This window comes from Myotis daubentonii, chromosome 3, assembly GCF_963259705.1.
Source record: "Myotis daubentonii chromosome 3, mMyoDau2.1, whole genome shotgun sequence".
Classification (NCBI taxonomy): domain Eukaryota; kingdom Metazoa; phylum Chordata; class Mammalia; order Chiroptera; family Vespertilionidae; genus Myotis; species Myotis daubentonii.
The window spans coordinates 132,475,586-132,502,834 of NC_081842.1; positions in this window are offsets into that span (position 1 = coordinate 132,475,586).

Consider the following 27,249-nt stretch of genomic DNA (forward strand, 5'->3'; position numbering starts at 1 on the left):
AGCATTTTTTCATATTCCTGTTGGAAATGTGCAGTTTCTCACGTGGGTGATGCACTTTATTCAAACTATCCTTGACTTTATTCACCAATTCCAAATATTTACAGTACCCATCATCTAATTGCTGCTCTTGCTTTTGGTAGACTAGGAAAATAGTAGCATACAATTGCCAATAACAAAAGCTCATAGTTTCTACATAGTATGCTTACATCAGTTTATAAATGCAAGATTATTTTAAAATAAATACCACATGATTTCACTTATATGTGGATGCTAAAAAAACATAATAAAGCATGAGGAAATGGGCAAAAAGGTGAAGGGATTAAGAAGAACAAATTGCCAGTTGTGAAAATAGTCTTGGGACCCTGGCCAGCATGGCTCAGTGGTTGGAGCATTGTGGGTTTGCTTCCTGGTCAAGGGAACATACCTGGGTTGCAGGTTCAATATCTGGGCGAGTGCAGAAGACAACCAATTAATGCCTCTCTCACATCCATGTTTCTCTCTCTTTCTCCCTCTTCCCCCTCCCTTCCACTCTCTAAAAATTAGTGGTATAAAAGCTAGTCATGGGAGGTAAGTACAGCATAAGGAACATAATCAATAACATTATAATAACTATGTACAGTGCCAGGTAGACTATATATTTATCATATTACTTTGTAAGGTACATAAATGCCACATCACAATGTTGTGTGCCTGAAACTAATTTAATATTACATGTCAACTATAATTAAAAAATAATTTTATTTTTATTTTAATGTAAGAATGAATTTTTTAATTTATTTTTTTCTGCCTTGGTAAAGTCCATTTTTAAGAATACCTATATGACTTTGTTTCCTTTTAAAAAAGCCTGAAATGCAGTTCTTTATTCATATTGTATCTGTTTTTCTCAAGAGATGTCACTGTTTGAGCTAATAACTAAATATTTTTAGAGTGGAGGTAATTTCTCTCTCCCCAGTGGGATGTCTTCTTGGCTTCCTTGCCAAACTTGATATTGAAGCTGATATCCAAGAATACAAACAACAGTGCCTACCCACTATGTGTGGCTGCTAGTGTTGTTTAAGAGAATCAGAGGCCAAAATGATGAAGAACTTTTGAGTTGGGGTGATGATGGATCAGACCAGGGAACTAAAATACACACCCAACTTCATGAAACTGGATGTGAAAACTACTAGAGTCTAATACAGTTCTCTCTAAAATGTGTGTTTCCTCTGTAGATTGAAAAATAAATATAAACAATTTATCTCTTTTAAATTAAATACTGTTAAGATGTGAAAAAGACAGATTTTCTATTTTCTGCCAAAATAAACAGTTTTGTATGTCAGAGCCTGACTGATTATTAATTTAAATAAAATTATTGCCCAATGATGATGCATCGTTCAATTGCATTTTATGCATTCTCTTTGCATATCTATTGTTATGTTGATAACAACATCTGAGTACAAACTGTTCTTATTTATATAGTAAACTAGAGGCCCGTTGCACAAAGAGATTCATGCAATAGGCCTTCCCTTCCCCTGGCTGCCAGCACCCGTTTTCCTCTGGCACCTGGGACCTAGGCCTTTGCTCCGGACGGAGCCTTCAGTTTTCGCTCCGCTGCTTCACCCTTCGGTTAATTTGCATACTCTCCTGATTGGCTGGTGAGTGTAGCAGAAGGATGGTTAATTTACATGTTTGTCTGTTATTAGGTAAGATGTCTTCAGTTTGGGAACTAAAAGAAAATTATATAAATCAAAAATTTTGCACTAGATATAAAGTTTGTGCTATCCATTGGTCATAATAAAGAGGTTGCTAACGTTACCTCTTGATGTTCTTCATTTTTTGTAGAAAGTTTCTGAACTCAACTTCCTGGCATATGCAGTATTTGTTTTTGCATTTATATGTGTTTACATAGAGTCATAATACTAAAATATATAGATTTCTTTGTACTTATATATAAAAATTGTTCTTAGGGAGACTGGAAGATGCAATTAAACTTTACCAATAGGATTCTCTGTTCCTTATATCACTGACCAACTCCTCTTCACCTCATATCCATAGCTGCATTGGTGGTGGTTGTATTTTACTAGTATTGTGAGTGCCTCCAATAACCAGCTGATAGAGAAGCAAAAAGTCTAAACTTGGTTCAAAGATTAGTTGAATTGTTATTGAGGGAAAGCCAAAAAATGTATTGCTGCTGCATTATTGTTCCAGTCAATGGCGGCTATGAAAGACAAGGGTGAGGCAAATGCTCCCAGTAGGAAAACCTTCACACAGTGTATGTAGGCATCTCCCTTGCATGGAAAGGGGACTAACCCATGATATACATGAACACATGGGACTTTGCAAAAGATCTAGCTAATTGGTTAGGGCCTTGGAAATATTAATATTGGAAGATTTAGGACCTGGATATTTGAGCTGGAGACATGTGGATAAATCTTGAAGATGTAGGCCCAAAGTGTGATTACCTTAACTTTTATATCACATGTTAACTTTCACCAGTGGGTAATCACCATGAAGAGGCACTAAACAATTGGTAGACAGAATGTCTCAGCCAGTAGACCTCAGTCATCCTCTGTCACTGGTCCTTCTAAGAGTATGAATAGAAGAATCATGATGGCAGAAATGGAAGCTATACTAAGTCCAACAGCATGGGTTTCCATTCATCAAATGTAATCTTGTTAATGGTGTTTCTGAATGACTGAGCTGCCCCCTGAAACCCCATGTTGCATGGCACTTCCAGGAGACTAATTAGCTGCTTAGTTGTCAGTTTATTACTTTGGCCCTAATCTGAAAATAGCAGAAAGTTATCCTGACTGGAATTGACAAAGAGATTCCAGGTATCTGTTTGTCTTTTCTGCCTGCAGGTATTCAGCCACTCCCATTGTGTTAGGTCTTACAGTGTGTTTGATCTAATGGAATCCCCTATGGGATCCACAAAAGGAGGTGGGTACATGATCATGGTACTACCCCATGAAGAATTTGCTAATATTGTGAACATCGCATCCATTTGCGGCTAAGGTTCAAGGTCTGGAGAAGGGGCTGACGCACACATGAATACACTAGACAAGAAATATAAATTTAGAAGGCATGGGGGATCCAGGCGGAGACCTTTCTCTCTAGTAGAGAGGCTCTTGAAAACCTGGACCTATCAACTTTTATTTACTTGAATACACATTTGCCCCTTAGGAATGCAAACAGGCATATCAATGGTAAAGTTTGGTAAACAATGAAAGGATTATCAGGTTATCGGATTGCCTTCAGCCATTTGGCCAAAAGCAGGGCAATATTATGCTGATTTTCAGCCCTGCTGAATATCAAAGTCAATTAGCCTTCCAGCAGACTTCTTGCATAATTATGCTAACTACTGTTGGTCTTTGCCTCCAGCATAATATGATAGAAATAATGAGTTTTAGAAATATTACTTTAAAAGTAAACTTTTAAAAGAAAAATGAAATACATTTTACAGATACACCTAAGGTTCAGCTTTGAGATGACACCCAGATGCAGCTTGCACCCTAAACCAATAGCCACCATATGATACTATGCCTCAAATTTGGTAGAATACAAAAGTCTGGCCATAAGGGCTCTACTTACTTTCACTTACAAACATCCATTTAGCAATTTATGTTTCCCTTTCCTACAATTTTGGGCTCTGTGGAGCTAAAAGTCCTAGTTTCCAGAGAGAAAAGTATCTTACTAGGAGAAAGAGCCAGAGTCTCAGAAACTTTAAACTATGACTCTTACCCATTCATTCCATGATCTCCATGCCAAGAGATCAGCAGTCAAGGAAAGGGGCCTCCATCCCAGCAAGGGTGATTTACTCTCATTGAGAAAAAGTAGGTTTGCTGTTTCATATGGTGGCAGAGGAGATATTGGCCTTCAAATAATCCACTAGCTTGGCTCTTGATAGTCCCTTGGCCAATTTTGACAGAAAAAAGGGCATATGAAGCTGCCTCATTCTAAGACCATATGACCAGTGGTTCAGACACCTCAAGGATGAAGATCCAGGTAACCTATCAGGTAAGGCACCTACTTTAGGACAGTTGCTGTTTAAAGGTGAGGGAATCTTAAATGGGTGATAGAAAGGGGAGATGAACATCAATTATAATCTGTTGATCAAATGCAGCATCAGATCTGAAGTTTCTCCCACTAACTTTAGCCATATTAGTTTCCCCAGATTAAGGACCAATCAGAAGGAGCTGTTGCCATATGGGGTGATCTTATCATGCAAAGCAAGTAGATCCACTGCATATGCAGTGTGCCTAATAGGAAGCTCTTTTTCTTTACCATTCTGCATTCTGGAAATGCATTTGGTGTGCTGAATGGTGGCGCCCCACCAAACAATACATCCATGTGTTCATCATCAGAACCTGTAAATATTACAGTGTTGATTAATTTTAGGTCTCCACTTGGATGCTGTTTTTGGATGAGATTCACACTTAAATTAGGGGACCTGACTAAAGCAGATTGTCCTCCCTATGGAGATGAGCCTCATCTAATCAGTTGGAGGCCTGAATGGAAAGTAAAAGGCTGGCATTTCCAGAATAAAAGAGAATTCTCCAGCAGACTACCTTTGGACTTCTGCATCATCAACTCTTCCTTGTTCTCCAGCAGATTACCTTCAGGTTCAAACTGGAACATTAGCCTTCCTGAGTCTTCAGCCTACCAATTCACCATGCAGATTTTTGAACTTGCAAGCCTGCATAATCATGTGAGCCAATTTCTTAGAATAAATTATATGTCTATTGGTTCCGTTTCTCTGAAGAACCTTAACTGACTAATACAATTCCATTATATAGGAAAAAAAGAAATATCACCGTATATGGTAAATGATGTGATTAAGTAAAGAATTTTGAGGGAAAGATTTATCCTAGATTTTCTGACTGATCTTTAAACTAAATGGCAAGTGTCAAATAAAAGTGAGACAGAGGGAGATTTAACTGAAGGAGAAGGAGGAGGCAATGTCCCTACAGAGGCAGAGATTAGAGTGATGCATCCACAAGTCAAGGAATGCTGACAGCCATCAGAAAACGGAAAGGCAACAGAATGTGAAGAAATAATTTTCTTCTGCTTTAAGCCACCCTATGCTAGGAATTCACAGAAATGTTTCTTAAGCTGTGGTAGTATGTACTTCTAGGTTTTTTGAATTATCAAATTCAGTACCTCTCTTCCAGAGTCCATAAAAGCACTAGGTCACTGGTTTGGGATAAATTCCAATAACTATCACCACAGTTTCTGAAACCACTATATTTCTATGAAACTTAAGCTCACTTCTCTGGACTTCTTAGATAGCTGTTTTTTCTCCAATAAATGAAATTGACATGTGGTAGGAGCTATCCCTCCTTGAGCCTTTTTCCCAAAAATATTACAGCACAAGAGTCTGACCCACTGAAACAACTTCACACTTACACATTGTTTCTGATCAGCAGCATTAACATCACTTGACAACTTGTTAGAAATAAGAATGACTTGGCTTCACTCCAAAACTAGTAAATCAGAAACTGGGATAAGCAGCCCAGAAAGCTGTGTTTTTAACCTTGGAGGTTGTTTTCTGATGATATTCTGGTTTAGGTGGTATTGAGTAACTCCCATAACAAATTTACAATTGAATGACCACTTCTAGAGCTTCTTAGTAACAGAAAATACATTTCTGTTACTAAGGATTTCTGTTACTAAGAAAATATATTTCTGTTACTTGGATTCTATAGTTAAAAACAGAAACAGGAAGCAAGAAGTAGCACAGAGAAATGGTAAATAAAATAAGAAATTGCAATAGTAGGACCATGTATGATCTTCTTTACAGATTTGGCTAAGTATAAGTTCTGAGTAGATATATTGAGAAAAGCCTCATTGAGTTTATTACTATAATATTCATTTTCAACACATCTTTCTATAAACTTTTATTCAAAATCTAAAAAAAAATAAATATTATTTTTGTCATGGGAAAAGTTATGTGTCAGTGCAGTCATTCGCTCTTAGTCCTGCTTCTGATCTCAGTTCAACCACTAACTAGACTAATAATTTCAGGTAAGCTACTTACCAAGACCCAGTTCTTAGAAATATTAGAATAGGTTTAATTATATCTACCTCATTGGGTTGCTATAAATCTGTAATAAAATCATGTACAAAAAATAAGACAGAATATGTGGCATATAATAAGCACTCAATAAGTATTAGGTATTGTTTATTTTGAAAATTCAAACAGCTCCTTTCTTTTTCTTTCTTAATGATCAATATATCCTCTTAACAATACAAACATTTCCTATTTTCTTTGTTATTGTTGTTAAATACAGAGAATATAAATGTGTGAGATTGCCAGGGAGACTATGCAGGCTTTTAATATTTACTTGGTGTGTTAGATACAAATGAAATCTGTGGATCAGCCTGCGTAAGGTGCTTCTATTATAGCTGGGTGTACATTATGGATGATTTAGTTAATTTACTTTGGCTATGGGTCTCATTTATTGTGTTTACATCTCTTTGTCGTTGCTGTTTGGTTGTGATTGCTAAAAACTTTTGGTTACATTTGTATATGCTTGTATCCTTTTATGAATCTTGCATCCATGTATGATAAAATAAGTATTCACTAAGGTGATCAATGTTAGAATATGAATATGCTAGAAAAAACAAATGAGAATAATAAAAATATAATCTATGAGTAAGACAAAAATGAAGAACTGGGAAAGATAAACATTTATGTGCACTGAAATACTTCAGTACAGAGAATAGAATCCAACTCTTCTTCCTTGGTGACACAATAAGTAGAAATGGATTTACAGTAGGGCATAAAAACAGTAGGCTGGCCTAGTTGGTATGGCTCAGTCATTGAGAGTCAATCTATGAACCAAGAGGTAATGGTTTGATTCCCAGTCAGGACAAATGCCCAGGTTGTGAGTTTGATCCCCAGTAGGGGGTGTGCAGGAGATAGAAGATCAGTGATTCTCATCATTCATGTTTCTATCTCTCCCGCTCCCTTCCTCCCTGAAATCAATAAAAATTTATAAAAATCCTATATAATAACAGGGTAATATGAAAATTGACCCTAAAGGTGGAAAGACTAGGAACGACCGGTCACTATGACATGCACTGACCACAAGGGGGAAGATGCTCCATGCAGGAGCTGCCCCCTGGTGGTCAGTGCACTCCCACAGGGGGTGCTCAGCTCAGCCACTAGCTGGGCTGATGGCTGCAAGCACAGTGGTGGTGGTGGGAGATCCGACTAATGGCTTAGGCCCACTCCCTGGAGTTGGACATCCCCCGAGGGCTCCCAGGCTGCTAGAGGGATGTCTGACTGCCAGCTTAGGTCTGATCCCTTGGGGAGCGGGCCTAAGCTGGCAGGTGGACATCCCCTGAGGTCTCCTGGACTGTGAGAGGGCGCAGGCCAGGCTGAAGGATCCCTCAAGTGCACGAATTTTTGTGCACTGGGCTCTAGTAAATAAATAAAACAGTAGGCTGAATTACCTGGATGATCAGTTCATTGAAACATATCAGTGAATAAAATTAATGTAAAGAAAATGATACAGTAGGTGGGAGAGTTAAGATTTGAATCCAGTTCTACTTTACTGTAAAGTCTTATGTACATCCATGTCATGCAATATCAGTTTAGAAGAGAGGTGAGATATTTTGTCACTTGGAGATCTTTGAAAAATAGAATCAAATCATCTTTCCGAGGCTTTACCATTGTGTGGAGAATGATTGGACATTGTGTGGAAAATTTTGCTTATGTTAATTAAAATTACAATTATGGAAAAGAAAATATGCAAACTTTATTTAAACTATCTTATTAACTGCATATAAATCCAGTTTGAACACTTTGTTGCCAAGATCTAAGGCAGCTTATGCACAATTCTTTCTGAAAAAGGGAGATAACTCAATATTCCTTACTTAAGTACCTTAAATCACTCCCTATGCACTGCAAAACGGACAGATGAGTCTACCTACATTTATTTAGCATTCCAGGCTTTTCATAACCTTGCCATCATCTATTCAGTCAATACTTACTAAGTTCCCTCCCTGTACCAGGCTCTAGTCTAGTGATGGCGAAACTATGACACGCGTGTTAGAGGTGACACGCAAACTCATTTTTTTGGTTGATTTTCTTTGTTAAATGGCATTTAAATATATAAAATAAATATCAAAAATATAAATATTTGTTTTACTATGGTTGCAAATATCAAAAAAATTCTCTATGTGACACGGCACCAGAGTTAAGTTAGGGTTTTTCAAAATGCTGACACGCTGAGCTCAAAAGGTTGGCCATCACTGCTCTAGTCTAATAACAGAAAACAAAACAAAAAAACAAAAACAAAAAAACCAATACCTTCCAAGCTATTACTTTCTAGTCACCCCCATTTCTCCATGGACTGCCAGCTCTTTGAGAAGAATAACAATGTTTCTCTTTGTTTATCTTCAACTTCTAATGTGTTACTCCATACAATGTGAATCTCAATAGTGTTCTGCATAAATAGAAATTCATAGAAATGTAGGATCTTGGAGTTCCACAGAGCTCCCTAGTCTTTGTCTCATTAAGGGTTCTGCTATAAAATACCCTTGGTAATTTTAGCATAATATTTCTTTTCTCTGGGATAGATATAATGTACATTAATATATTAAATATTCTTAGAATCCCTACTATCAAGAAATATCTATAATTTTTATCACAGAACTCATTTTTTGTATAATACATTAATATACTTTAATTTCTTGGTAAATATTTTCTTGAGTACTGATATAAAAGTATTTTTTTACATTTAAGCTAAGGCAAATACTTTTTACGTAGCCAACAAAGTTTGAAAAGTAGCACCTTTTCAAATTCCTTGGTAAATTTGAAATGTGTATCAGAACACTAATATGTTATTTTATGACTTTATAGAGGAGAAATGGATGATACGTCATTCCTTTTTTACATTACTTCATGGCATTCTGTGTGACTTGAAACTATGCAAGGAGGTAATCATGGGGTTATCTCACAACTCCAAATTTTTTCTATTTTTTTCTTGACTCAACAGTTTGATTAGCTCCCTCTTGATTATTCTCTTTTATATAAGAAGGACTCTTTCTTCTCTTTATGAACCCATGTTATGTGGCATTTCATCACCTCCCCAATGCAACCTTTAACTTATGATGGATCAAGTGCTTGTAAAGTGAAGCAGATTTAACACTTCTCAGATTACAAATACTGGACTATAAACGTAAAACAACCTGGTATGTAGAGAGTTTATGTCATAATTAGGAATGGAGAGCAAAGCCCTTTTAAACCTATTCTCAATTACCTACAATTCCTTCAAAGCAGAAATCTGTAGTCAGGCTTGGCAGAGCATTTATCTAGCCAAATGATTATCAATATACACCTGCACTGTTAAAAGATGGTGTCCCTAAACAGCCCATTTTCTTCTCCCTCTTCATTTGATGCACCAGATGTTTGGCTTTTTATTTGTTGAAGAATGCATTGAGATCCCATATGTCCTTTTAAAAAAATCATAGCTTTCAAAAATAAAGCTCTCTTTCTAAATGGCAGTAGGCCATAGAAAAAGACCAACATGTGTTGTAACTCAGAATGTCTGTTGCTGTGGTTATATTTTTGTGATTTATTTATAAAGTATTTAATATGCATATACTTGATTCTCCCTTTAACTTTAAAGGAAAGGTGAGTTAAGGAGGTTCCCTTACTTTTGTGAGAAATGGAGTACATGTGGAAATTGAATCCACGGTTGGTGACAAAGCTGAGGTGAGAACTCCAAAATATCTTGTCTTTACTACAGCCATTTCATTCCACTCTAAGTAATACAGGTCTCAACTCACTATATCCCATTTCCTTCCCTCCCCATTCTATTACATCTGAATAAATGATGACTTTAAGTATGCTTATTTCACTCATTGAACTAATCTTTTTTTTTTTCAACTGAAGAATTTCTCGTATGAGATTTTGTTGTTCCTGTTTTAAAAGTTCTTCTCTACTAAGATTGCAGTTCCTTCTTCCAGGAATAACAGATCTTTAGGAAATGAGGTTTATTTTAGTTTCATAGACTTCTCTCATCATAAAAAAGGGAAGAAAAGACCAAGGAAAAACAAAGAAATGAATAAATGTTACTAATCATGCAAAGCCTAGATAAGAACCACACAAGTTATAAAGTAAAGAAGGGAAACTCCTGCTTATAAAAAAAGATGGCCTAGTATGTATATGTAACTATTGAATTGATGTGTGTCCACGATAAATATCAAATCTAGAGTTAACCATTCTCTTTATCATCATAAGCTGCTGTTCTTATTATGCAAATAAGCAAGTCAACCTCTAAGTCTTTGATCAATACGAACCCCTGACTAAAAATAATGGAGGCAAGCAAATTATCAGATATAGAGTTCAGAAAAATGGTTATAAGGATGATTAAGGAACTTAGTGAGAACTACAAAGTATTTAGTGGTAATTGCAACAACATGAAAACTGACATAGATACTATAAAAAGGAATCAGTCGGAATTGAAGAATACAATGCCTGAAATGAAAAATACACTGGAAGGAATAAAGGATAGGTTAGATGAAGAAGAGGATTGAATAATTGATTTGGAATACAAGGTAGAAAAAACACCACTTAAGGAAGCAAAGAGAAAAGAAATTTAAATAAAGATAGTTTAAGAGACCTTGGGGACAAAATGAAATGTAACAACATCCACATCATAGGGGTAACAGTAGGAGAAGAGATAGAGCATAGGATCGAGAAACTATTTGAATGAATAAATACCAACAACTTTTCTAACCTGATGAAAGAAAAAGACACAAGCCCAGGAAGCTAAAAGAATACCTCCAAAAATGAATCCAAAGAGGCCCACACCAAGACACATCATAATCAAAATTTTAATGGTTAAAGACAAAGAATCTTAAAAGCAGCAAAAGAAAGACAGTTTGTTACCTGCAAGAGAGTTCCCATAAAACTGTCAACTGATTTCTCAGGAAAAACATCTCAGGCCAAAAAAGGTTGGCATGAAATACTCAAAGTGATGAAAATGATACAATGAAGATTACTTTACCCAGCAAGACTATCATTTAAAATGGAAGGAGAAATAAAGAATCTCAGACAATGAAAACCTAAATGAGTTTATTAACACCAAACTAGTATTACAAAAAATGTTAAAGGGCATTCTTTAATAATAATAATAAGAAGAAAAAAATAAGAATAATAATAAAAGAGAGGAAGGTAGTTAAAAGAATACAATGAGAATAAATATGTACCGATAAATAAACACATTAAATGTAAATGGCTTATTTGTCTTCCTTTGATAAGTTGTATGAGTTATTTATATATTTTGGAAATTAACCCATTATCAGATGAATCATTGTAAAATATGTTCTCCCATGCAGTGGACTCCCTTTTCATTTTGTTAATGATTTCTTTTGGTGTGCGAAAGCATTTTATTTTTATATAGTCCCATTTGTTTATTTTCCCTATGTTTCCCTTGCACTAGGAGATGTATTGGCAAACATATGGCTATGAGAGATGTCTGAGTTTTTGCTGCCTATGGTTTCTTCTAGGATTTTTTATGGTTTCACAACTTACATTTCAGTTTTTATCTATTTTGAGTTTATTCTTTTGTATGGTATAAGTTGGTGGTCTAAGTTCATTTTCCTAAATGTACCTGTCCAATTTTCCCAACATCATTTATTGAAGATACTGTCTTGACTCCATTGTATGTCTTGCCTCCTTTGTCAAATATTAATTGGGCATAATGGCTTGGGTCAATTTCTGGGTTCTCTGTTCTGTGCCATTGATCTATATGCCTATTTTTATGCCAGAACCAAGCTGTTTTGAGTACAGTGGCTTTGTATAACTTGATATCTGGCATTGTGATCTCTCTAACTTTGTTCTTGTTTGTCAAGATTGCTGTGGCATTTCAGAGTCTTTTTTGGTTCCATATAAATTTTAGGAGTGTTTGTTCTAGATCTATGAAATAGACAAATAATCCAATTAAATATGGGCAAAGTATCTAAATAGACACTTCTTCGAGGTGAAACTTACAGATGGCCAACAGACATAGGAACAAATGCTAAAAGTCATTAATCATCAGAGGGATGCTAATTAAAACAACAATGAGGTATCATCAATAAGTCAACAAATGACAAGTGCTGGCAAGGATGTGAACCTAGAGAAAAGGGAACCCTAGTACACTGCTGGTGGGAATGCAGACTGGTGCAGCCACTGCGAAAAAAAGTGTGGTTTCCTCAAAAAATTAAAAATGAAACTGCCCTTTGACCCAGTAATCTCACTTCTAGAAATATCCTATACTAGAGGCCTGGTGCACAAAAATTTGTGCACTCAGGGGGCAGGGGGGGTCCCTTAGCCCGGCCTGTGCCCTCTTGCATTCTGGGACCCCTCATGAGATAATGACCTGCTGGCTTAGGCCTGCTCCCGGGTGGCAGAGGGCAGGCCCAATCCCTAGGTGCAGTCCCTGGTCGGACTCAGAGCATGGATGATTGGGGAGTTGTGGCACCGCCCCCTGTCATGCACAGAGCAGGGCAGATTGGGAGGTTGCAATGCAACCCTCAGTCACGCTCAGGGTAGGGCCAATTGGGGGGTTGGGGCACCGTCCCCCGTCACGCACAGCGCAGGGCCACTCAGGGGGTTGGGGTGCTGCCCCCTGTCACTCACAGAGCAGGGCCCATTAGGGGGGTTGGGGCTCCATACCCTGACACGCACAGAGCAGGGCCCATCAGGGGGTTGAGGAGCTCCCCCCTGTCACTCACAGAGTAGGGCCGATAGGAGAGTTGGGGCACCGCCCCCTGTCACACACAGAGCAGGGCGGATCAGGGGGTTGGGGCACCACACCCTGTAACACTCAGGGCAGGGCCGATGGGGAGGTTATGGATCTACACCATCACACACAGAGCAGAGCTGATCAGGGGGTTGGGGCGCCGCACCCTGTCACACACAGAGCCGCAGGGCGATCAGGGGGTTGGGGAGCTCCCCCCTATCAGGCACAGAGCAGGGGTGATCAGGGGGTTGGGGCACCTTCCCCTGTCACGAACAGAGCAGGGTGGATAGGGAGGTTGTGGCCCCGTCCCCTGTCACACACAGAGCTGCAGGGCTATCAGGGGGTTTGGGCGTTGCACCCTGTCACGCTGATCCCGGTGCTGGGAGGCATATTACCCTTTGACTATATAGGATAGAGGCCTGGTGCACGGGTGGGGGCTGGCTGGTTTGCCCTGAAGGGTGTCCTGGAGCAGGGTGGCGGTCCCCACTGGGGTGCCTGGCCAGCCTGGATGAGGGGGATGATGGCTGTTTGCAGCTGGTCACACCCCCTTCAGGGTTCAGGTCCCCACTGGGGTGCCTGGCCAGTCTGGGTGAGGGGCTGAGGGCTGTTTTCAGCTAGCTTTAGCTCTGAGGCTTGGCTCCAGCTCTTAGGCCTCGGCTGCTGAAAGCAGGTATCTGGTTTGTTTGGGTTCTATAATCGAAACACTGTTTCAACACCAGCTCTGAGATCCCGGTTGGCTGAAAGCAGGTTTCTGGGGTTTTGTTTAGCTTCTATATTTGTAACAATGTTTCAAACTGCAAGCTCAGAGGCCGGCAGCGGCAGGAGGGGAACGTTGAAGTCCTCTGTCACTGAAGCAGCAAGCCTCATGTTCGCTTCAAGCTGCTTGGCTGCCGGCCGCCATCTTGGCTGGCAGTTAATTTGCATGTCGCCCTGATTAGCCAATGGGAAGGGTAGCAGAGGTATGGCTAATTACCATGTTTCTCTTTTATTAGATAGGATAATAAAATGCTGCGTCTAATCGTCCAGTCATCTGTTCAACCAATCAAAGCGTAATATGCTAATGATATACTAAGACCACTCAACTGCTCGCTATGACTTGCACTGACCACCAGGGGGCAATACTCTGACTGGTAGGTTAGCTTGCTGCTGGGGTCTGGCTGATTGGGACTGAGTGAGACTAGCTAGACACACCCTGGAGCCCTCCTGTGGTCCCTCCTGGCTGGCTAACCTCCTACGTCCCTTCCTGACCCTGATTGTGCACCAGTGGGGTCCCTTGGCCTGGCCTGTGCCCTCTCGCAATCCAGGACCCCTTGGGGGATATCAGAGAATCAGTTTCGGCCTGATCCCACAGGCCTGGCCAAGGGACCCCACTCGTACACGGATTTGTGCACCAGGCCTCTAGTATCCTAATAAACCAGAAACACCAATCAGAAATAATGTATGCACCCCTGTGTTCATAGCACAATTTTATAATAGCTAAGATTTGGAAACAGCAAAGTGCCCAACAGTAGATGAGTGGATAAAAAAGCAGTGGTACATTTACATTGTATAATTCTATGTAGCTATAAAAAAGAAGGACCTCGTACCCTTTGAGACAGCATGGAGGGACCTGGAGAGTATTATGGTAAGCGAAATAAGCCAATCAGAGAAAGACAAGTATCACGTGATCTCATGCATATGTGAAATATAATGAACAAAATAAACTAATGAACAAATAGATCCAGAGACATAGAAACATGAAACAGACTGTCCAATCTCAAAGGGAAAGCAGGGGGTAGGTGGGAAATGATCAACCAGAGAACTTGTATGCATATATGCATAGCCCATGGACACAGAAACCAGAAAGTTAAAGGCCTCAGGTGGGGATGGGTGCAGGCTAGAAGAGGTCAACTGGGGGCGGGGGGGGGGGGGACATATGTAATACTTCAGCAATAAAGACTTAAAAAATTAAAATTAAATAAATTGTGATGGAAAGTGACAACTTGGGGTGCTGAATACAGAATACAATATATAGGCAATGTATTATAGAATTGTATACCTGAAATGTATATCATTTTATTAACCAATGCAACTCCAATAAATTCAATAAAAATTTAAAAGAATATAGAATCAATAACTTTCCTATTAAAAAACCCAACAGTTAGAAATACAATGGATAAAGAAAATTATATATGAACATACAGGGGTGGGAAAAAGTAGTTTTACTATTGATTCACCCATAAAAATAGAAAGAAATCCTGCTATTTGATACAATGTGGATGTTTTACATCATTGTGCTAAGTGAAATAAGCTAGACATAAAAATATAAAAATATAAATGCCATATCTTATTATTTATATTTAGAGTCTAATAAAGTTGAACTCATAGAAGCCGAGAGTAGAATGGTGGTTGCCACGGACTAGAGGGTGGAGGAAATGGAAAGATGTTGTTGAAAGGTAAAAATTTCAATTATAATATAAATAAGCTTTGGGATCTAATGTATAATATGGTGAGTATAGTTAACAATATTGTACTGTGTACTTGAAATTTTCTAAGAGTGTAAATATTAAACATTCAACCACCATAAGTAGTAACTTTGTGAGCTGATAAATGTGTTCACAAACTTGTTTGTGCTAATTATTTCACAATATACATGGACACCAATCATGTTGTGTACCTTAAATATATGTCATTTTATTTGTCAGTTATACCTCAATAAAATTGGGGAAAATAAATTATAGTGAACAGAAAGATTCAATTTATAGTAGCAGCAAATATATGAAGTGCCTTATGTAAATTAACAAAGTGTAATTTTTACATAAAGATGTTATAATTTTACTGGAAGCATTACATTTTTTGAATAAATAAAACACCTAGTTTATCCACGAAGAAAGACTACATTATAACAAAATTATTCCCTGTAATTTATCTATACAAGTAATAACAATCAGTAAATTGATGATTATTTTAGCACTACTTCATCCATTCAAAAATAAATATTAAAAAAGGAACGAATAAAATTTTCAGAAAAATTCTGGGGAAAAATATATATGAAGATGTAATAATTACAAGCAATTAGTATGGAATAGATCAATAGAAAATGATGGACTCTAATAATAGACCCCAACAAATACAAAGGTTTATGGTAAAGGTGATACTTATATTGTTTGGGAAAGGTATATTGTGTTACATGTACAGGATGTCCACTTTAAAAAACACAGAGGTCTTTCTTGTTACTCAAAATTGTATGCACATTAATGATTTAAACATAACGATAATACATGGCAAATTTTTATACTTTTGTAATGCCAAAGATGTGGAGTTTCTATAATAATAAAAGGGTAATATGCTAATTAGACTGGATGTCCTTCTGCACGTGATTCTGGACATCCTTTCAGACAAAGCCGGGGCCAGAGGGAAACTGGGGTCCCAGGTACCAGAGGGAAGCCGGTGCTGGCAGCCGGGGAAAGAAGGCCTACTCTTGCACGAATTTTGTACACGGGGCCTCTAGTCCTTCTATAAATGATACAAAATCCAAAAACTATTTTTAAATGTTTTAAAATCTAAATAAATAAAAATGTCATTAAAAATATACCATAGGAAAAGCATATAAAACAAAGAGTAATTGGGGGGAAATACATATATTGATATCCAATTATGTCTTTGGAGAAATTCTGCTACAAATGATAAAGACACCAGTAGGAAAACTATGCCTTCTAAAGTCTATACTTAGTTGAAACAAAATGTAGACATAGGTACAGGATTCTTAAATTATTTGGATCCTTTTTGGTCTTAGAATAAATGCTCACTAGTCTGACATCCACATCCTATCTTCCAGTATTTGTGCATCTGTATCATTGTGTATATATGTGTGCAATGTCTATGCAAGGAGAGAAAAGACTAAAATATTAAGTGCACCCCTAGTTATTTATAATATTTTCTCTAATTATTTTCTTACTACAAATTCACTGATTTTAATCATAAATTTTTCCAGTATTCAAACTTAAAAGCAATGGCATTCCCCTGCCTTTGAAATATTTTATTGTTATGTCACATTATGATATCATCTTGTGCTATCTGATATCAATCAGGGACTTGGCTGATTAGTTGAATTATTTCCTTGGTTTAATTAGTATGAAAATTTTAATCCAATATTAAATAATTTCTGACTTTCATTCTAATCATAAGTCCACTCTAGGAATCAATATATCATTCATTAATTATTCTTTATTTTTAATCCACACAAGAAGATATATTTATTGATCTTAGAGAGGGGAGAGAGAGACATCGCTGTGAGAGAGAAACATTGATGGTTTGGGTCTGTATGCATCCTAACTAGGGATCGAACCTGCAACTTTGTGTGTGTCCTGACCAGGATGCTCCAACCAACTGAGCCACCCCACTGGGCTGATTATTCTTATTTTTATAATTATCGCTGGCTTTTAAAAGAATTGAATTTCACTAGGAAAATCTTTACAATAAGCAAATAAGAAAAAAGAGCAAGGACTTTGGATTTATTTAAGTAATTCAAACAACATCATGCATTAATTTGAATCCATTTTTTTATTATCTTTTCATGATAAGAAAATCTGTTTACTTTGCATATTGATCAGGACAATTTTAAGCTTTATGAACAATTAGTATAACTGTGTTAATTACCTTGAATTTCATTTAGCAATTCTTTGAAATGTGTTCTTAAATATCATCTTTTCCTGCTCATATTTGACCCCTGTAGGGTTAAAGTGCTTCAGTAAATATTCCTCTAAATTAGAGTGAACAATGATTAGGGACATTTTTCTCCTGATGGATTAATTATCTTGAAAGCCTGTCATTAGTGGAATACTGCTTCCTCTGTGCTAATGTTAAAGTACCATGTCAGACCAGGGTGTAGTGTGGGCATCTTACACATTGCCCCTTTTAAGTACTAATTCACCACCTAATGCTTTGCTTTGCTTTTTTCTTTTCTTAAGCATCTCTGCGAGTAAGCACTGTGCTAGGTGCACTGTGTATTTTATTGTTGTAATTCTCCAAACAGCCCTAGGATTTTGGGAACATTAATCCCATTTTACATGAAGAAATTAAGCCCCAGAGAAGTGTATTTGTTCCTCCTAGGTCTCCTAGCTGGTATAGAGTAGAGCCAGAATTTAACCTAAGTCCTTCTCATGCTAAAATCCATGTTTGTTTGTTCCAATATATTAATTGCCAAGAATTGCCATCTCAATTGAATTGTATTTCCACAAGCATGTTATATGAGGTGTTGTCTTGTTTTTAAGATGGATTAATATTAGACTTTTTGCAAACTCACACTGTTGACTAATACAAAGTAAGTCAACCCTAACACTCCTGCCTGCCCCAAGACAAGATTTAAGGCAGTGGCTCAACAACCAAAACACCTTTTGTTACCACATTACTGCTGTCTCATTTGACTCATGTGCTATCCCCTGACCTCCTCAGTTTATTAACGGACTCCAGTACCTACTCAAACCAAGGGACGGAAATAGCTTCAAGGTTGCTGTCCGGAATTTTAGGTCATTCCACACAGCACACCTTACGACTAGTACTTCTGGCATACTGTATATTAATAAAATTTTGATATAGCAAAAATACTGTTGTGGGATTCATCATTTGGTAAATCCTCCACCGTCTGCAGTTTTACAGAGCCATTTAATTAGCAATTTTACAACCTCCTCTCCTCTCATTAAATTAATTAATAATTAAGTTCACATATAGGCATCTTTAATGTCATAATTATATTTCAGTTTTATGGTCACTGGAGTTTAGCTCATTAGGGGAGGCACTCATAAACCATAGCCCTGTTTAGTGGCTGAAGCACTTCTATGTCACCAGCCTGATGCCAGTTAGTATTGCAGTTACTCTGTTTCTTTAGTAGCACTACCATTTGCAGAAAGGAATTCTGGTCTTTGTCCTCTGCAGCATAAAATAACAACTCTAGTAACAATACCAATAAATGCATGACAAAATGTGCATCATGTCATTTTGAGAGTCTCCTTGACTTTTATAATGTCTCCCTGGAATCTTTTGTAACCTTAGCTCTCACTGGGCTCTCTCATTGGATCAAGTTCTCCCACCTTTACATCTGGCATTAAGCACAAAGTAACCATGTCAAAGAATCATGAGTGATGTCTTCTCATTGACTTTATGATTTACTAAGTCAGTTATGGCATTTCACACAATATGGTAGGCTATACATTACTTTGGGTAGAGTGGATTTATTTCAGTCATTATCACTGATTAAACTGGCTTAGTTGAAGAGGCAAAACAAAACTTGCCTTTGAAATTGTTCTTATTTAATTTAGTTCGCCTTCACATAACCCAGGACAGTGCTAATTATTCCTTGATGGAGCTCATATTTCTAATGTAATTCATATGTAAATTCTAATTTGATTCATATGGGAATGTTTGTGCTCCTTGCCTCATTTCAGGCAAGAGCACAAATGCAGAATTAGAACTGTTTGGAAAGAAAAACTTGATGTTGCCTTTTGTGACCTGGCTTTGATTTGCTTTGCTTTGTTGTTCCTATAACAGAGCTTAATCACTTTTGAAGGTTAAGATTTTAAACTGCAGTTTAGAGGATAAAAACCATCTTTACACCTTTAAAGAATTTGGGGATATTTAAAGGTACAAATTGCATTCTCTCATGCTATCAAAAGTCTTACCACTTAAAGCTTTACTCTAATTTTCTGTGAAAGAACATATTCTTAAGGATTTTAAGATCTTTAAAATTATAGTCTTCACAAATTGCATTAAAAGAAAATATAATAATTATTCTACTATATTCAAACTTCCATGAAGATAAAATAAGAATGGATCAGATCCCAAATTAAAGATTCGTTTTTAGAAATAGTGATGGGTTATTATGAGTTTGGATAGACTACAGTATTATAACAGACAGCTTTGAAGAATGGTGAACTAAGACATGTCATGGTTTGAAAAATGCACTAGGCTGAACTGGTTATGTATGTCAGAATTATCAAATTGCCACAAGGTCAAGAGAAAAAGGAAAAACTATGGGGTGTTCTATCTAAAATGCTAAGTACACTACCAGTGTAAGGTAATATTAAGAGAAGATGTGCCGACAACTGGCACATCCTAAAAAACTGAGTGAGAAACTGAAAGTAGCAAAGATTAGAAACAGCGTGTGTTTGATGGCATGGCTGACGCACAGTCCCAAAGGCTTATAGAGACTTTTTGTTTACCTGCTGTGTGTGTGTGTGTACTGTGTGTGTGTGTGTGTGTGTGTGTGTACTGTGTGTGTGCATAGGCATGTGTTCTCACTTTACAGTAAGAATGAATGCCAAATAAATATTTACATATCGCATTTTAGAAACATTTTACAAACTTAAGGATGTCTCCAATATGATTGAAGAAAAAATGAGAAAAGATCTAAGATGAACAACCTGAGTTTAAAAGGAAAAAGTTTAATCACTTCAACCATGCTAACCTCAACACTTTTGTAATTAAAAAAGTTGATTTCTATTTCTTTGCTATCTCTCCTACTATACATCCATTTTGCATAGTGCTTTGTGATGTATTTCACATAAGCCCAAGGAAGCTGTGATGTGTCCGTTAAATAAAAATTTCAAACTGGAGAATGGACATAGAAATTAACAACTTATTTGCATCTTGGTGTCATATCACGTTTATACCTTAGTCAGAAAGGACCTTTTCAGTCATAGTATCCTCACAAAGACTGACTTTTAATATCTAGGACATAATTACACTGGCACTCAATATGCACACACTCATATACACACACACATCATGCCAACATTAGAGCTGTCCGAAACTATTTTCAATAATTGATTTGCCGTTTAATTGAACAGCATGACTGACTAACATAGCTCATTACTTTACTCATTAGTTAATTATCGAAGAAAGTAGGACAAGTCAATAAAATGGAAGGCTGTAAATTCCGATACTAATTAGCACCAGCATTTCCTTAGAGACATATTTAAGGGCAGATTGGCTACCTGAATGTCCTAGGACCTTGCAGATGAAGGAGAAGGGTAGATGCACCATAAATCTAGATTACTGGAAAGGAGGATGAGTAGACAGTAAGTAGACATGTACACTTGTGCTTAGATACTGTCACCGCCACCATTTGAATGGAAATACTGAAACATGTAACTGGATAGGAAATCATTATTAGGAGAGAGGCTCATTTAGAATACTTTGAACACAATTTGCAAAACAAGCTTGCATCATCTTTTCTTTTAAAATAATGTTTCCCAATTTGGTTTCCATATCCAGTTTATAGACATTTTCAGGACAAATTACATTTATGTGTAGATTTCTTATAAATGGATTCCATTTTCAATAATTTGAATAGAGTGAGAAAGACTTTGTAACGCTAACAGTCTTTTTTTTTTTACTTATGAGAAAAAGGTAGCCACATATTTTTAAATACATATTAACCATATGTAACCAACAGATGCTATTATGCATTCATCATTCAATGAGTTACAAATGCAAAAATGCATGCTTGCACACACACAAACATTTGTTGGCTTACCTTTCTCATTACATAGAACTGAATTCAAATCCCCTTATGTCATTGCTGTTATATACCCTTGGAAAAATCTTCCATCTATTGAGCCTCACTATCTTCACATTGATAAAGTGGGAACAATGAAATCTACATTTACATTTCAGAGTTGAGGAGCTGAAAAGAAATAATGATTTGTTCTAACAGTGTCCCTCACAGCAACTAGGAGAGAACTTTTTATTCTGTCCTTGGAAAAATTCCTAATTAGCCTATAGGAAGCTGCAAATGGTTCAGAACAATGGTTGACTTAGTCACAAGAGAAATTGTTTGTAAAGCAAGGTAGTCTGGCTATGGAAATATTTTTTAAATTGTCAGAAATTATGCGCCTGATTGTGATTACTTCCAATGTGTGCTGATGATGCGATATGGATTGTACACAAGGCAGCTCTGTTAGTGAGACAGTGCTGTCCTCAGGCTGGCTGCTATGGAGATGATCTTGGGCAGAGCATTTCCAGTAGAGATGTCCAATTAACCATGCATTAACCTTGACCCCTTTTTTAAAATAGACTTTTTATTTATATCAGAGAGGAAGGGAAAGGAACAGAGAGATAGAAACATCAATGATGAAAGCGAATCGTTGATGGGCTGCCTCCTGCATCCCCCCCGCCCCCCCCCCCCACACACACACTGGGGATCGAACCCACAACCTGGGCCTATGCCCTGACTGGGAATTGAACCGTGACCTCCTGGTTCATAGGCTGATGCTCAACCACTGAACAACACCAGCCGGGCAACCTTGACACTTTTAATTCCTTAGTTTGAACATTAAAATACCTTGGTTATAATTTTTTTCAGATTTCTTATTAAGACAAAAATAAAGAAAACACTCTAAATTAATCTTGCTATAAATAAACCCAAAGTTAACATAAAGGGAAATCACAACTTATTTTTCTTTGACTCATTATAGTTATAGTTGGCATTATTTTCAAACCACAAGCAATAATTTCCTCTTTTAAACATATTTTATCAGTACTGTATTAAGCTAAGCTCTTCTAAAGATTATGTGGAGAGCTTTTATCAGCATTCTTGAGAATTAGGCCTCAGGTGCTAATAAATTAAGGCTGAGATTTAAGGATAAAAATGTGGTGGGATAGTTTAATGAAAAGCTCCTGGTTTAAATAGTGGGGGAAAAACGTCTAATCATTTTAGCAAAAACATTTGAAAAATTACATACCCTTTATGAACATTTGGAAATTATGAACGTTTCAGAAGAAAATGGTCAAATGACCCATATAGAATAAAATCAGCTGGGAAGAAGCTGAAATACATTTCTGCTATTGAATACTCCTTTCAATGCATAAATGCCATCACGAGGTACCTGAGTATTTGAAAAACACCCATTTGAAGAGAAGAGGCAAGATGTTATAAAGTTTGCATTTTTGGCCCACATGAGTGCAGAGTAAAAACTGTACAGAATCCTTGAAAGGATAACAAGAAGAAAAATGGCAAGATGTTCTATGTTCATTAGTTATCTCCTTACATCGAAGAACTTATGAAAAAGCGCATTGCACAAAAACCAGAATCACAAATGATTACTAGAATAATATAAATGTTGACTGAAATATAATTCTAAAATTCAAGGCTTTTTATAAAAATGATTTTCTAAGCTTCAAAAAGCAATTGATTTAAAAGTAAAAAACAACAACAAATTAGTCACTATGTGTCATGTAATTAATATTTGCCTGATTGCTTCCATTGGATTAACTAAATTTAAGCTCTTAATAAAAATGATATGGGTTTAATAGGATAATGATATCACCCCAAATAAGAAAATTTATACAAAGTAACATTTAAAGGCATATAATCAATAAGGTCCATTATTTGAGTACATAGGTATTTGCTTTACCTGATAATATTTATATAGGGAAAAATTGAAAATTCACTAGAAGTTGACTATGAAATTGAAAGTCATATAATATTTGTTCTTTTGTGTGTGGCTTATTTCACTTAGCCTACTGTTTTCAAAGTTCATTATGTTGCAACATGTATCAGAATTATATTCCTTTCTAAAGCAAAGTAATATTTCATTGTATATGCTAGATTTTGTTTATCTATTCATCTTTTTTTTATATTTAACCTGGCAAAGCCCACAATCAAGGAGGAAATAATTAATGAATGCCACTTCCTTTGTTTTAAATATGTTTTTATTGATTTCTTTTAGAGAGAGAGGAAGGGAGAGAAATAGAGAGATGAAATCATCAATGAGAAATATCATCAATTGGCTGCCTCCTGCACACCCCCTACTACTGGGGATCCAGCCTGCAACGCGGGCATGTGCCCCCAACAGAAATCAAACTGATGACCTCTTGGGTCATGAGCCAACACTCATTGAACCATTAAGCCACATTGGCCAGGTTGTCTGGTCATCTTTTGATGGACATGGGATTTGGGTCTATTGTGAATAATGCTACAGTGAGCACATACAAGTATCTGCTTGGGTTCCTTTTAAGTTTATTTTAACCTCACCTGATGATGTGTTTTTATTGATTTTTAAAGAGAGAGGAAGAGAAAGAGAAAAAAAGAGAAAAGACATGGATGTGAGAGAAAAACATAGATTGGTGCCTCCCATAGGCACCCCAACTGGAGATCAGAGATCAAACCTGCAACCTAGATATGTGCCCTGACCAGAAATAAAATCTGCAACCTTTTGGTATACCAGACAATGCTCCAACCCACTGAGCCACTGGGCAAAGGCATAATTACCTGCTTTTTACATACTTTTCCATTTAGTTAAATTCAACAGGTAGATAGTTATTAAATGTATTTGTTCCAAGAAATGATAAGACAAAGTTTAAAAAAAAACAAAACACGAAAAAAAACATAGTCCCTGCCTTCAAGGGACTTAGAATTTTCAAATGTCATAGGTGCATAAACATTTATTTGACATAATATCTACACTAATAAAAGAGAAACATGCAAATTAGTGCCACTCCACTATGCCCACCAGCCAATCAGAGCAACTATGCAAATTAACCCAACAAATATGGAAGTTAATTTGCATATGCAGGCACAGAGTGAAGACTGAAGGCTCTGGCCAGAGTGAAGACTGAAGACTGAGGACTGAAGACTGAAAACTGAAGAGGCGGAGAAGCCAAGCCTCCCTGCAGCCTGAGGCCAGACCAAAGGCCTGGGTCCCGGGTGGCAGAGGAAAACCGGTGCCAGCAGCCAGGGGAAGGAAGGCCTATTGCGCGAATCTTCATGCAAGGGGCTTCTAGTATATATACATAAAAGGCTAATATACAAAGTGCCCCCTCAAAAGTTTGACCCTGATCGCCGGCCAGGCCAAGGGATCTTACCCCTGTGCACACCTTTCATGTACTAGTCCTCTAGTGTAATAATAGGTAAAGTGGTTTCTGTAGTGTAGCCAAAGCTTGCAGAAAATGACCTCAATCTATAATTATGAACTACTAGGGGCCCGGTGCACGAAATTCGTGCACTGGGTGTGTGTGTGTGGGGGGGGGAGAGTGTCCCTCAGCCCAGCCTGCCCCCTCTCACATACTGGGAGCTCTCAGGCGTTGACCCCCATCACCCTCCAATCGCAGGATCAGCCCCTTGCCCAGGCCTGACGCCTCTGACAGAGGCGTCAGGCCTGGGCAGGGGACCCTCATTTCCCCCCATCACTGGTTCTGCCCCCAGCCCAGGCCTGATGCCTCTGGCCCAGGCATAAGGCCTGGGCAGGGGACCCCCAGACCCCTCTGATTACTGGCTCTGCCCCTTGGCCAGGCCTGATGCCTCGGCCAGAGGCGTAGACCCCCATCACCCTCCGATCGCCTGATCGGCCCCTTGCTCAGGCCTGACGCCTCCGCCAGAGTTGTCAGGCTTGGACAGGGGACCCCCATCTCCCCCTGATCACTGGCTCTGGCCCCCGCCCAGGCCTGAGGCCTCTGGCCCAAGAATCATGCCTGGGCAGGGGATCCCCATCTCCCTCTGATTGCTTGCTCCACCCCCCGCCCAAGTCTGACACCTCTGACTCAGGCTTCAGGCCTGGGCAAGGGGACCATCATATCCCCCCAATCCCCGGCTCAGCCCCCCGCCCAGGCCTGATGCCTCGGCCAGAGGAGTTGACCCTCATCACCCTCCGATCACCAATCACCGGATCGGCCCCTTGACCAGGCCTGAGGCCTCCGGCAGAGGTGTCAGGCCTGGGCAGGGGACCCCCAGCTCCCCGTGGTTGCAGGCTCCGCCCCTGCCCAGGCCTAACGCCTCTGGCCTAGGCGTCCGGCCCGGGCAGCGGGGACCCGCAGCTGCAGCAGCCCCACGATCGTGGGCTTTGCTTTAGGCTCAGGCAAGGGACCCCTAGCTCCTGGGACTGCCAGCTTCAAACATGCCCAGCTCCCATCACTGGCTCCACCCCTACTTCCTGCTATCACTGGCCATGGCGGCAAAGGAGCCTGATTCTCCGATCATGGGGCCGCCTTTGCCCTGCCCCCCAGCCCTTAGCTCCCCCCTGGGTTTCCAATCACTGTCAGTGGCAGGGGGCTTCTTCCTGCTTTCCCTTTCGCCTCCCTGCATTGTGCCTACATATGCAAATTAACCGCCATCTTGTTGGCAGTTAACTGCCAATCTTAGTTGGCAGTTAATTTGCATATAGCCCTGATTAGCCAATGAAAAGGGTAGCTCGTACGCCAATTACCATTTTTCTCTTTTATTAGGGTTGATTAGCACTAGATTTACAGAAAGAGCAAGGGTGGAAAGTTGAAATAACTAAATATCAGCTTTGACATGCAGTAGCTCTTAAACTTATCTAAACTTTAGGTAACCTAATTTCCTCATTTGTCAAATTGGGGTACTGACTCCTCTTCTTGTGCCATTACTGTGTAAGGTCAAATGAGATGACAGATGTAAGAACACTTTGGGGACTTGAAGGTTCTATGCAAACGTAAGGCCTATTATTGTTATGTATTCTTGTGCACCGATTACTTAGCATCATAATAGTTGGTAATAATCATTAAGGGTTGTCATTAGAAATGGAGACATGTCTGTAAGTTTATATGCAGTCTTTGTGTTTGTGTACAGAATACACCAGTAATTTGGATACACTGGTATGTGCATTTATTTTCTTTTCCAATCTAACTATGCATTTCTCTTCTAGTAAATGCTATTAAATTGCTGACTTCCACTCTGCGTAGCTCTGCATACTACTAGCACAAGATGCACAAATTTCCACTGTAGCCAGAATAAGTGTGTAGCCGGGTTTTACTGGTCTTCTTGCAGAAACTCGGCCCTCAGGCCTCAGTAGCCTTTAATCAGCTGTAACAGGAGTGAAGCTGTCAGCCCCTGCTTGTTCTCTGTCAGCTTTAGTACCATTTAGAGCATCCCTGATAAATGTACAGTGCAAATCTAACAGTCAACCTGTGAGAAAGAAATACCAAACATCTTTCAACCACTGAAAGAAAACTTTCTTCAGATTTGTCATAAAAATCCATGGGTTAGACACTCCAGTGCTAATAAAATAGAAGTTGGTGATATATGAATAGATAAGATGGGCAAATACAGCAATCTTGGTACATCTAAGGGTTTTAGAAAATGTGCAAAAATAGAGGAAAAGAAAAGAGAAGAAAAAGAAAAGTTGAGATGGACAAAGTTAATTAAGAGTAAAGTAAAAATACCAAGAGAAATTTCCTGATTTTCTCCTTGAGTTGTAAAAAGAAAAGTCAGGGCATACATATATTCTAGCCACCCCTAAAGGAAGAAAGTGTATGGCTTGGGGGAAGGCAATTAATCTAATAATTTAGAAGTACTAGATTTGAGGAAATTCACTTGAGTTACCACTTCATTATTTACTCTGTATAGTTTTCTCACCTATAAAATGAGGGTAAGAGTTCTAACCTAAGAGTTTTCATAAAGATAAAACGAAGTAATATAAATTCTTAAGCATGCTACAAAATTTGGCTAAGTTAATGTCATGCAAAATTATTTGTTCGTATACTAAGAGGCTAACTATAAATCTGCTCAAAAGAAAAAAAATATTTTTTTCCTAAGAAC